We start from the raw sequence: 13,016 nt of genomic DNA on the forward strand, positions 1-13,016 counted from the left end.
CAAATAGATAAGATGCAGTTTCCTATGATCTCTCCAGAGCCACGTTGTCTCATCTTCATCGTTTAATTACAGATGCAAAGTTGAGTAAGTTGCCAAAGTAAACTGTCTTGAAACAGAACAAATATTCTGGGCACAGAAGCAGTCTTTTGATAAGGTTTTACGTTTATCTGTGAAAAGAAATGTGAAGAGATTTGCTGGCAGCATTTGTATTTTTTGTAAACTATGTGCACTACTTTTGGGTTTGTTTACTGGCCTGGATATGCTATCTGTGTCTCAAGAGCCCTTAGCAATATTGTTATATTTTGACAGAGTCTTTATAACAGCCATAATGTAGTTGCTGTATTTTGAATCACCTTGCACATTAACTGAACAATCCAGAATGTATTTGTCACAGCTTGCAAACATTTCTGTAAACAGCTGACAATTTCTGTTCACTCAAAACCATATTCAACAACTTTCCTCATTATTTTTGTCTGAAACTCAGCTTGAAAGAATTGCTCTGAATTAGATGTTGGGGGAATAGGTTTGAAACTTTTTCCTGCTAGTTCATTAACCCAGTTTAATAGATTCCGTGGGAGATTATTTTCTCTATACAGCGGTTATTTAAGCAATAGTTTCTATTTTTTCAAAATATTTATAAACCAGTAAGTTCCTCTGATATATTTATTGGTACCTTGGAGCAACTTATTGCACATATAATGGAGAGGAATGGATAAAGTTACGTATATTATAAAACTAGGGTATTTTTATTTGTACTTTAAATACTTTTGTGCAACTTCTGAAGCTGGTGTACAAAGGAGAGGGTTGTGCTCTTGTACTTGTTTATCTTTACTTTGTTGTTAGTGAATTCTTTCTGGTGTCATGCTTTGTGCGTGGCTGAAAAAAAGTCATTAGGATTAGAGTCAAACATTAACCTTGTGACCTTCTTGTTTATATACCTACTGTAAGTCTGTTCTGCTTGTATTTCTGCAGTTAGTAAAAGCAAACTTGTGTACACAGTCCCTGGATGGCAGTGGGCAAACTGAAATGTTTGTCAAGATCACTGATACCACATCCCTTCAAAACCAAAGCTTCAAAGGCACGTCAGTGGCTGAGATTAACTGAGAAGGTGGCTTTTAAAATGCGTGTCTGCCTCCTTTCAAAAATAAGCTGACAAAAATAACATCTTAGCCTAAAGTGGTGATGCACGGTGCAATGAATGGAAGAAAAATACAGATTTTAAGATTGGCTCAGCTTGATAAACGAATACAAGCTATAAGATCCAAAGAAAAAAGACACACCATCTGTCCCTGTCACAGTCCTCAAAACAATGCACCTGGAAAAACTGTAAAGAGCTGGAAACCCTGGATGTTCCTGTTGTTTTTGCAAAGCTGTTGTTCTCACCATTCCTTGGGCTTCTTGGAATGTGTCCCCCCCCTCCACTTGTGGGAGAGGGAAATCATTGACTGCTCTTAGGGTGGAAAATGTTTGAATGTAGCTACAGTGGGTAATACCAAAGGATGGTGCCTTGGCTTCTTCACCTCCATGTGTAGGTGTGAGGGTTTCCTGAAGACCAGTAAATTCAGAAGGTTGTGGAAAGCTTTTAGGCTTATAAGAAAAGATCAATGTGCCACAGGCCCTCGTGAAGCTGTATTGCTGAGGGATGCTGTTGGGGCAGGGGCTGGGCACAGATGTTGCCATGGGGCAGAGGACTGCAGAGTGCAGGGGAACCCAAAGGCTGGGTGATCCTCCTGCTGCTGGCCCAAACGGCTTCCCCGGTTCCTTGGCTCTGCAGCTGCAATGACCAAACATTACGGTCAGCTCTGTCTCTTCTGGGTCTCACTCTGGGATAGCTAATACCCAGTGAGTCCAACTGGCACAGCTGCCAAATTAATCCCTGTGTCTGTTGCTCTTGTGGCTCAGTTTGCATCTGGGAAAACAGGAAGAGAAAAACAAAAATCAGACCTCAGCTGGTTTAATGTATTTCTTTTTATGCTGTGGCAGGCAGTGCTGGACCATGCCCTGGCTTGCCAGAATGGGTTTGTTTGCTGGATCAGACGTGGCCAGAGGAGACACTGGTGCAGGGGCACACTCAGCAGCTAGCAGCTCCTCACTTGAGGACATCCCATGTGGGCCTGCTGGGAGCCTCCTCCTGCCTGGCTGCTGCAGCTCAGTGTCACCATGCAAACCTTGACTAGGTACCTACAGGTGCAGGCTGCTGTCACTGCATTTAATTTTATTGCTTGTACCAGATGCTGCATCTCACCTCAGTGAGAATGAGAGCTGGACTCCTCTGCTTACCTGTCGTTGTGTGCTCACAATAAGGATGGCCACTGGTGAGAAGGCAGCTGCAAGGCTGGTGCAGCCAGCCAGACCCCACCAAGCTGCCTTTATTCCCTGTTCCCCTAATTTGTCCACCCCCCCCCCCCCCCCACAAGCTCCTGCTGCCATGGTTGCAGCTGCCTCCTTCACTGGCTTCCCCTTCCATCCCAAGGCAAATGTACCTTGCTCTCCCCCTTTCCTCTGCTTGTGTGCACACTCACATGTCGGCTGTGCCAGGTTCAGAAGAGAATATTTGATTGCAGCAACATCCTTATGAGAGTAGAGTGTTCTGTAATTCCATTATCAAACACATCATGTGTTTTGATCACATAGGAAATTAATTCAGTCCATCAGTATGTTTATTGTCAGTACAAATCTCAGCAAGACTTTTTTAGAAAAATCCCTAACAAAGCACTTTCTTTGTAAATTGGTATGTTTTAAAATTGATATACTTTTTTCAGTCTGTGAAAGCCTCAGTACTGTTAAGTCCCCAGACACTTACAATCCTTGCAGATATCATCGATGGCATCACAGATTTTGAACACGTCCTTGGTGGATACAAAATACAGTTATCAATGCAGAAAGTGTTTGAGTAGGGCTCCTCTGTGGAAATGTAGGGTCAAGAAGAGGTAACTTGCTGCTAAAGAGTAATTTTAAAAAATTATTATTTGTGCTTTTCAGTGGATGAGGGGTACCATCTCCAAGGTAGGGCCTCCTTTCAAAGTGCAGATAGATGCAAGCCCAGCCTATTCTGACTTGGGAAGAGACCCCAGAAAGCCAGCGGGTTGTAAACTCAAATTAATTTTTTGCTCCAGTGGAAACCAAACAATGATTTTATATTATTTGTCTTATAGGGCCAGCTTCTGAGACATTCAGACCTTGTTTAATTTCTGCTCAATCTCCAGCAGATGTGAAAGCGACAGATGAATTACAAAAGGGAGAAGACTTTAGGAGATGACAGATGGCTCTTAACTGTAGACAAATTTCGCAGGGATGTAAAATCAAAGGACAAAGGAGAACAAGGAGCTAGCCTTGAGTTAACAAGGTAATGAAGTAAAATGGAGCTATGATAGCAGGCTGTGCTTGGGGACCCCACAGACGTGCAGGGAGATGCAGAGATGGAGGGGACAAAGAAGGAAAATTGCTGGAAGCAATGAGCCTTGGAAATCACTGCCTGCTGTCTGTCCCTGTCCTGTCCTGCCAGGGTCCTCCTCCCTATTCCTGAGCGCTCGTTTGGCTCATGCAAAAACTTTTATCTTTACTTCCTACTGCTCTTTAAGACTTAAATGGTTAACTCCAGTTCTGGGTCAGATGCTGATCCTCCCAGTCAGAAAATGGGAATACTTGCTGTGTGGAGAAAACGTTTAGATTGTATAGGCAAACCTTCTGTTTGTGTAAAAACAAGACGAAAGTTGGTTAAAGAATGGCTGTTAATCATGTGAATGAGATAATGTGTAGAGATAGTTTAGGCATGTGTATATATGTACGTTTGTGTGTAACCCCAAGGTAGCCCTTCATTGGGATCAGACTCCTTTGTAATCTTACAGTAACTTTACTGGAGTGAGAAAAACAAAGGAGAGTGCTGTTTTCTAGCAATACTTTAGCACTGTAAAGTAAATACTCCAGCAAGTATTTACTAGCATGAATACTATTACCATGGTTAATGAAACTGTAATCAGTAAACGGAGCCAGCTGCAAACATTGGGCTTTTTTCCTTAAAATGCCTAAATGTCCTAATACGCATTTTCATCCCTTAACAAAAAATATCTATTTTTAAGGCTACAAAGTGCAAGGGGGCCTATAAGACCCTGAGTGCTGTGCTACAATAAATTAAAAAAATGCTATATAAAACGTTAGTGGAAAGTATAAAACGTCACTTCTGATACGGAGGTCTAACCTTTTCTAAGTGCTTTGGGGTGTTAAAAAGGAGCCTGACTTTCAGACATATTAACTACTGAGAATATTTAGGGTATGTGGTAAGTGTCTGTCATATGTTCCCAATAAGCAGGCTATCGAATAATTGACCTGAACGCTAACAGCACCCTGCGTTGGGCAGAAGGGCTGAGGGATGCTCACTAAAAACACGCAGATGGGGACGTCTCGGCAGCATTGCCTGCTCATGGCCCCTGGCCCCATCTCTGCTGCCTCCAAGGGCAGCCCCCAGCCCCCAGCAGCTTTCTGCCTGCTCAGGATAAACAGCCTGAAGAAATTTTTCTCCAGCTTTCTAACATGGTATTTCCCAGTAGGTGCATGTAGAGGTGGCCTTAGAGAGCATGGACCCAGGTTTTGCAGTGCTGCAGGAACAACCTCCAGGAATTGTCCATTTAAAATTTAAAGTTCTTCTCTCTCTCCCCCCGCCCGCAGTGTCCCTCATCCTATCACTGGGATGTTTTATGGCCCTTTGCCCCTGCAGAGCTTTCATGCAAAACCTGCATTTGTCTGCGTGGGCAATAGCTGGCTGTAGGTTGAGTATAACTATTTTCCAGTATTATCCTAAGTGAACCTGAGGATGGATGAGGGACTGTTCACATGGTCTAACTTCAGACGTGTAACACAAGTGCTCTCTGGAGGAGCAAACATCTCTTTGTTGGCCTCCAGAGGGAAATTAGGATCTTAAATGTAGGGGCTTTAACCTGCACTCTAATCAGAAGTGTACAGTAGGTGGAATTGCTCCCTCTGTGAGAAGTGTCCCAGCCATCCCTAAACACATCCCCTTCTGGTACAGCTTTAATTGCACACAGAGAATTGAGTACTACATATCAACTCATTAATGTTTCTGAGGAAGGAGAACAGACTTTGCAGCCAAGAGTAGTTTTGCTAAGATTGTTTTCCCAGTGTAACTCCCTGCATCCTTGGTTGTGTTTATGAAAAAGCATTTTTGTTTACACAGGAAAAAAAACCCACAAGAGTTTTCTCATCTGTTGTCCCTCTGTTTATGCAAGTACACACATGTCCTTTGTAAAAGCCCTGCTCGGGCACTGGCTAGGGTTCAAGGACAGTGTCATGCATCTGCAATGAGCAGTCACATACCACCAGGAGTAAGCAGTTGATGCAAACAGTTAACAAATAACCCATAGGATCGCTATGGCTCATCCACTGGAAATCCAGCACCAAGCTATATCTTTCTACTAACTTTGAGAAGGTTGATGCAAATGCTTCAATAGCTTTCAATTGGTTCATTGACAATTAAAGGTTGTTACAAAAATGGTGGTAACAAGGCCACATCTCCCTCTATACATGTGTCTTTCAAGTGGGGCAGCAGAACCAGCACCATATTTTCCATGATGAAGTTTATATCTCGGACCTTTAAATACACATCAGTAAGACATCACATCACCATCATAAATAAAGATGCTTATTTCTCTGGATCATGTGGGAAGGCTTGCAGGAGAGGCCGCCATGATGAGAGGCACAAACCCCCAGGCACACGCGTGATCCTGCCTCTTGGGCCATGGCTGGCAAAGGGATGATCATCTGCTTGCAGAGCACAGCCAGAGTGAGCAGTAGGCCACATACAAGTAGGATTCTCATGTTAGACTCAGCTAGTACTCCAGGTGAGACAAAACTCTCATAGATGTGTATCGCACCTCACAGCTGGAAGTGCGGGCAGGTGTGTGGGCAGCTGTGGCTGTGCCAAGGGCTGGTGGATGCCATGGGCAAGTGGGGAAAATGGGACAGCAAGGCAGGACTGGTGCTTAGGGCAGAGCTGGATGCCTCTTCCCTAAGGGACATCGCACCGGGGCGGCTCTGGGGGTGACACACTGGTTTTACACTGCACTACTGTTTGAAACTCTTCTCTTGTTCCACACAACTCCTTTGACAGTCCTCAAAAGCAAGACCTTGAGTAGAGGAACAGAAGATGTTCAGAAGGTCTCTTTTTTATTACTTGATCTCATATTTGCTTCACTAGCTCTTAGGAAGCTCTTCATTATAACCAGTATGGAGCTGACGTGCAGCAGTGCCTGTCCCTCTGGTCACAGCCTGTGCTGGCAGTTTGGTCCTGTGCAACCTGCTCCTTTCTGAACCCTTAATATCAAACAGCCAAGTACGCTGCAGGCTCAGAAAAAACTCATGCCTTGTTTTTTGTACTCCTCATGCTTTAGAAGGAAAATTGTTTTAAGATTGAATATACTCAACTGAATTCTAGAAGAATAATTTATATTGAAACAGAAGATGTGGGTAGAAAGAAACTCAGCAAATACGCACATTTTGGCTAGAAATGATGTTGTAAGTTTTTTCAAATCAGAGGTTATCTTTTGGTCCAGTTTCAAGCTACTGAACAAGGTTTAAGATGTCTTACTTCTTCAAATGTTTAAAAGACATTATTCAAATATGTCATGCAGTTCTTTTGAGTGAATAACATGCACCTCTGTGTGATCACCAGGGTATGTTGCAAGAGGACATTTCTGAGTGCCAGACAGCCATGCTACTTAATGAAATAATTTTTTCTTTTAAAGCTATTTTACATTTCATGCTTTTGGCTCCTCCAGTACATACTGGAGGAGGAACTGGCTGTGTGCCTTTAGCTATTCCAGACTACAGAGAAAACAGGAAACAAGTGAACAAAATTAAAAGAATAGAAGAAGGAAATATTGATAACAAAAAATCCCGAATAGGAGATAGCACGTGTTGGGGAAAGCAAGGAGAGGGAAGAAATGAAGAGGAGGACAAGGAAGGGGAGGTGACAGTCTCCCCAGTGTGGGCAGGGGAAGCTGGACGGCCAGACAGCCCTGCCCACGGGAGGGAAGCCCGTCCTGGTGAGGAGGGTTAGCAGGTGAGGAGGGAGTTAGTGTGCTCCCAGGGGTATAAATATCTTTTTGTAGGTGTTAGATTCTTTTTCCTCCTTCTTTCACAAGAACTTGTGCCAGTCTGGGCCCTTCTCAGGGTCAATTCTGAGCTTTTAAAACTTTCCTTCTGTACAGTTGCTGTTGGATTTTGTTGTTTCCCAGCCAGACTCTTGTGCCCTGTGCTAGTGGGTTTGTTTCTGCATTAGAGAGGGAGCGTGTCTGCTCTGCTGCGGCCAGACTCCAGGTCCATGGCATGGAGAGAAGCTGGCCTCAGGGCTTCATCTCCCTGCTGCCCCAGGGCATCTCCTCACTGGGGCTGGCTTCCCCCCAGCAGTCTCACTGGACATTGCAGCAGATGGGGGAAGAATTTAGAAAGATGATGAGAAAGGTCTGAGTGAATATATGTGGGCTTTCCCTGTGCAAACAATCCCTGCAATGCTGGTCCATGGCTGAAACTGCTGGAGGAAGGCACTGGCAGCACTACTGCACCCCTTTGGACACACCAGCAACTAGCTGAGTTTGCTCCCGGCACTGTCTGAAACTCCGCAGCTCCAAAACAATAACCCTTGTCCTCATGAAGGAACATTACCAGCTTTCTCCGTTTTAATTACCCAGTCTTATCCTTCGAGCCTCCAGCCCTGTAAGCCATGTGATGGAATCAGAGTCCCAGCCTGCTGTTCAGAGAGAGAAGAAAAAGCTGTAGCCCACACGCTGCAGGGGAGAGCTGGGAATCAGGAAATGTAACAGGCAGCGTCGACAGGAGAAGCCCCTGCTTATTTTGAAAATTGCCGAGAGCTTCAAAACACCCAGGAACTTAGGGTGTCTTGGTGTTAACAGGGTTGTAATTCAATATGGACACAGAAGGCACAATAATCATAAAGGGCTGGGTCTCCTCTCGGATGCAGCAGTTCAGACACAGAGCTTTGAAACTACAGATAATTTGAGACTCAGAGGGATGGCTGGAGGCAAAAGCTCAGAACAGCCTTTGAATTGTTGTCATCGCGCTTCCTGCGTCCTTTGTGCTGAATCTGAAGCTTTGGTTGATACATGAAAGAGCCATGTCCTGGCATCACACAGGCAGCTCTCATTTCAGTCCGAGGGATTTATTTTCTGGGTACAGAATTGATCGCGACAGGAATGTTGGGCTAGGAGGGCTCACCACATACCCCCCAGGAGGGTCAGCTGCACCTGGCGGATGCTCATCCACCAAAGCTCTGGCTGGCCACCTTGGAGGAGCTCAGCAGCAGGATGGGTCACTGCCACCTCCTTCCCTGGCCGTGCCGGCAGATGGGCTCAGCTCCACAGCCCAGGCACCAGCGTGGGAGCATTGCATCACATCCCCCATTTTCTGTCTAGTCTCTCTCTTTCCTCACTTCTTTCTCTCTTTCTCTCCCCCGCTGTTCCTTGGTTTCATCAAATCTCAGAGGGCCGTCCAGCGAGCAGCGCCGCATCAGCGCCAGCGCTTTGTGGTCTGAACTTTTAGAGGTTGCTGGAAAGACGATGGCCTGGGTCTGGCACCGGCGCCTCTGCGTTTTGCAGCCATAAACATGTGAAGCTGATGGCTGGAAACACCTGCCGAGGGAAGGCGAGCATGGTGAGCAGGCAGCCTCGCCGAGCTGCCCACCTGGGTGATGGCAGAGCTCCCCGGGCAGCCGCCGGTGCTCGCTGCAGCCACAGGAGTGAAGCAGTAGGACACGCTTAACTGCTAGCAGGGACATGTAAACACATGGAAGCATTTATGCCCATTCTTTAAAAAAAACCCAAACCCCAAAACGCAACTCTTGGTTCACAAAGTAATACCAGATTTTTCCTATGACATTGTTTTTATTCAGGACATTTATGGTTAAAATGCTGCTGGAAGTTGGACAGGAAAATCAAATTGAAGATAACTCTAACTTAATTATGAAGGCAAAAATGCTTCTTTTGAAAATGTAAACATGTTATTCTATTTCCTTCTGAGTCACACTAATGTTTCATTATTTATATATATTTCTTCTGTCTGTGTTGTGATCATTGGTTATTTTCCTGAAGTTCACTGTCACCTGAAGAGGTATTTTCCTCTAACTTCTCCAGGTTATTACACAGGTCTATAGAGAAGCATTCAACTGCCAGCTCTTCTCCTTACTTTCGCCCTTTGAAACTGTTACTGAACATACTCACTTCAACTGATGAAAACCAAATAAAGAGTATCTAAACCATGAAAAGTATTCCCTATTCTGACTTGAGCTACCAAATACTTACTTTTCCATGAATTTAAAGTAATATACCCTCTTATTACGCTGGAAGTTGTTATTAATTTTGTTGAAACTGCCTATTTCATGATCTGTTTTACAGATCTGGCTTCTGCATTTCACATATATGACCATGTAACAAAATGGTTTATGTTATCTCATTACAGCATCTCACACATGGATTGGGCAGGCCTTATTCATATTAAGCATTGATTTTTTCATAACAGAGCATGTACCAAACTAATAATATGATCGTTTGGCACTTAGTTCCACCTAGTAATTTAAATGTGGGGTGAGATAAATGCTACCAAATGCATTTCTTTTTTCTTCTCACCATTCCTTCATGAACATTTATTTGTGTAAACATGAATGCTTTGGAAATGGTCTGAACTGAAAACTGTACCCATATTTTAGTCCAGCAATTGCCCAGACTTTGTTTTATGCATTCATTTTTCCATCACTAAGATTTGTCCAAATCAGTTGTTATCATCTAGTATTTAGCTTCTCTCATTAAAGCAGTTTCATCTTAATTTTTGTATTAAGAGCACTGCTGGTCAACCCCAAGCCTCAAGCCCTAAACTTTAAGGTTTCTGCTTTCCAAGAGGCAGGATGAGTACTCTTAGCAGGCATCATCATGGTTTGAGTTGTATCTCCTCTGCAGACCTGCTTTGTGACTCTGAGCAAGACGTTCACTGCCATTTTTTGGCAGAGGAGACCTGCAGGAAATTAAACGTCACCAGGACACATTGTTTTGGGCTCAGGACTGCCTGAGGTGACGACTAACAGCCCAGGTAGAGACAGGGCTCTTGCATCACAGGTGCAGAACACTGTTGTGTTCTCTCTATTGTAGATACAACACATTATCCTCTGGCTCATCGCAGCCTTCTTATTGTGCATAAGCTTATGGTGGAACCATACCATAAACAACTGTGAAATCACCATGGTGGCAAAGTGCCCCATGGTTTGAATAAAAGCACGTTTGAAAACGTTTGTAGGCTTTTTCGCAGTGAAGCTTTCAAAGAGACAGCTTGCATCTTGTTTTTGTATCAGTCATGAGTTAACCCTGTGAGGAAGGGAGGGAGGAAAAGCCAAACAGTTTTACTATCTGACAAGATAAAAAGCCACAGAAGCTCTGGAGGCTGAGCTCTTGACTGATCTGTCATCTGAAGTCTTCTCCAAACCTGAGCTAAGTTCAGTGACCAAACACATAATACCCAGGACCCAGCTACAGACTACTTGTAGCTACACTCTTCTCTCTTGATTAGATCCAGGTGTTCCCTTCTTCTCCTGACAAGGTTCAGCACTAGAACACGTGCTTGCCAGGAGACCTAGTTCCACTTTAGTAAAGAGACTAGCCAGACTGCAAGACTCTACTTGCTGGTTCAGAGGTGCTTATGGTTTTGTCAAAGGAGATGATAAGCAGACTTGCTGTAGCACGTTTACTCCTCTGGTAAGTTTGTAAAGGAAACAAGCTTGGTAACTCCAGAAGCAGCAGTGAGTTTACAAGCTAGCCCTTAAATGAGTGGAGTTGAATGCAGAAAGCTTAGTAAATTAGATGCTATCTCTTCGAATATAGATACAAGATCCAGGACTCTGCTGAAGAAGCAGGTGCTTGTGTTAAGTTCATGCCTCCTCAAGACAACATTTCAGAACATGCCTTCACTCCAGAGCCTCTGCGAGCTCTGCCTGGAATGGGAACCCTGCAGGACCTGGGCTGACAGCACTGCCACTGTAGTCGCTGGTCCTCCCATGGGACCTGCCGCTGCTGTAGGTGTCAGCAAGCCTTAAAAAGGTAAGGAATGCCTGATAGCATTAACAAGATGACCCCTGAGTCAATGACATCCAGATTCATTGGCGATGGGACACTGCAGCTGCTTTTTGACAGCTTCACTAACACACTGGCCTTGGGAACATGAGTTCTTAGGAGACTGGTTGTATTAAAGTCTGTTGTTACTCTGTAAAAATCCAGATGCAAAGGTTGAAATAAATACAAAACACTTTATTTTCATCCTGAAAAACGCATCTATATAGTTGAGCATTCTGGGAACTGTCCACGCTCTCTGTAGCCACCAGTGCTTTTACCAAGACAACGTCTCACACCGAGGGGTGAAAGCAGGAAATGAGGTAAGCCATATTGACACACTTAATTACTGGAAAATATGAAAAAGGGGGAAATGGCTGGATTGAAAAACACATGGTTGGATCCAGCATAAGTGGATTGATATTTAGTTTGCATGGATCGTGCACAGCTCATAATTGCCAGTTGGTGTCTTCAGACATGTCTGGGCCTTCCTGTGCCTGGCGTTTACACCAACATTTCACTGACTTGCAGAGCTGTGGAGGTGATGGGATTTGGATGTGGATATGAGAAGGAAAAGAAAAGCAGAAACAGGTGTATTTCTTGATACAAACCTGCTGCTAATTGGACTTTTTAAGGTAAACTTAGTGATAATGGAAACACTCTAAGATGGGTCGGGAGTAGTTTAATTCACATCTCCTGTGAACTCCAGTGTTTCTTGCAGCCTACCGACTCCGTAACACCAAATTATTTCAAACTAGGAATTGCTTCAGATTCATTGTTCCCTTTCTTTCATCACAAAACAAGAAAGGATTGGGTGTCCTCAGTCTGTTTTAGGACTCATATGTGAACTTTCCTATTAAAACTATGTATTTCAGTGGCCCGGGAATATTCATTGAAAAATATATTTCAAACTACTTTTTCTGTGATCACAGAATCTTTGGGTTTTGACAAAACAAAGGCTCAAGAGAACAAGATAGGAAGAGCCATTAAAAATAGGATTTTAAAAAATTATTTATTTATTATTGATTAAAAAAGAGAGAATTTCCCCCCTCTGAATTGGTACCAAATTGGTACCAAAAAATCCTAGTTGCTGGGAAAGATGGGGAAAAGTAACTGTGAGTAATATATTGCTGTTATTTTTACATTTCCTTAGTATAAATTGCTTTTTTAAACTTACCACTTTTACTTTTCTCAGTGTGTTTCCCTTCCATGCCAGCCTCCTAGCAGACCTTAATGACAGGTTGATCTCAAAAGGTTCGGATGTGGTCCAGACCCATTTCACAAGGGCAGGACTTTTTAGAAAATTTCATCCTGTAGAGTCTGGGGAATGCAGCTGGAAATCTCATGGATTTCTTGTGTGATTTCTTTGGTGTTTCCCTTGGTCAGGCAAGTGACAGGAATGAACAGTCCTCACGACAAGCTGTAGGGAAGCTGTTCCCAGTTCTGACAGAACCAAAACAGGCAGGAATGACTAAAAATGAGAAAAGCAAGGAAAATAAAGCTTAGCTGGATTTCCATTGTTGTGGTACTTATGTTTGAATCTCTTTAATCTGCCCTAGCTCTTAAGTTAGCAATTTTTAAAATTGGATTAATTTTTTTCCTTGCAGTTTTTGTATGATTGTTTTCCTGATAATTTTGGAAAGAATAAACCAAGCTATCTTTATTAATAAAATTGCCCAGTCTCCTCACTGCTGAATTAAATAACATAATTCTCTGCCTTTGACCTGAGAAGTATTTGTGGAGCCAGTTCCCAAGACTTCAAAAAAGAAGACTAAAGATAATAAAAACATATGTCAACATCTTAGGCTTTCCTTCTACTGCTTCATTGCTACTTCAGTGATCAAAAGGAGAAAAGTAATTGTTAATGTTTAATCTAGCTAATGCTCTCGTGGTATT

The sequence above is a fragment of the Falco peregrinus genome, chromosome 5 (genome assembly GCF_023634155.1).
Source record: "Falco peregrinus isolate bFalPer1 chromosome 5, bFalPer1.pri, whole genome shotgun sequence".
NCBI classification, from domain to species: Eukaryota; Metazoa; Chordata; class Aves; order Falconiformes; family Falconidae; genus Falco; species Falco peregrinus.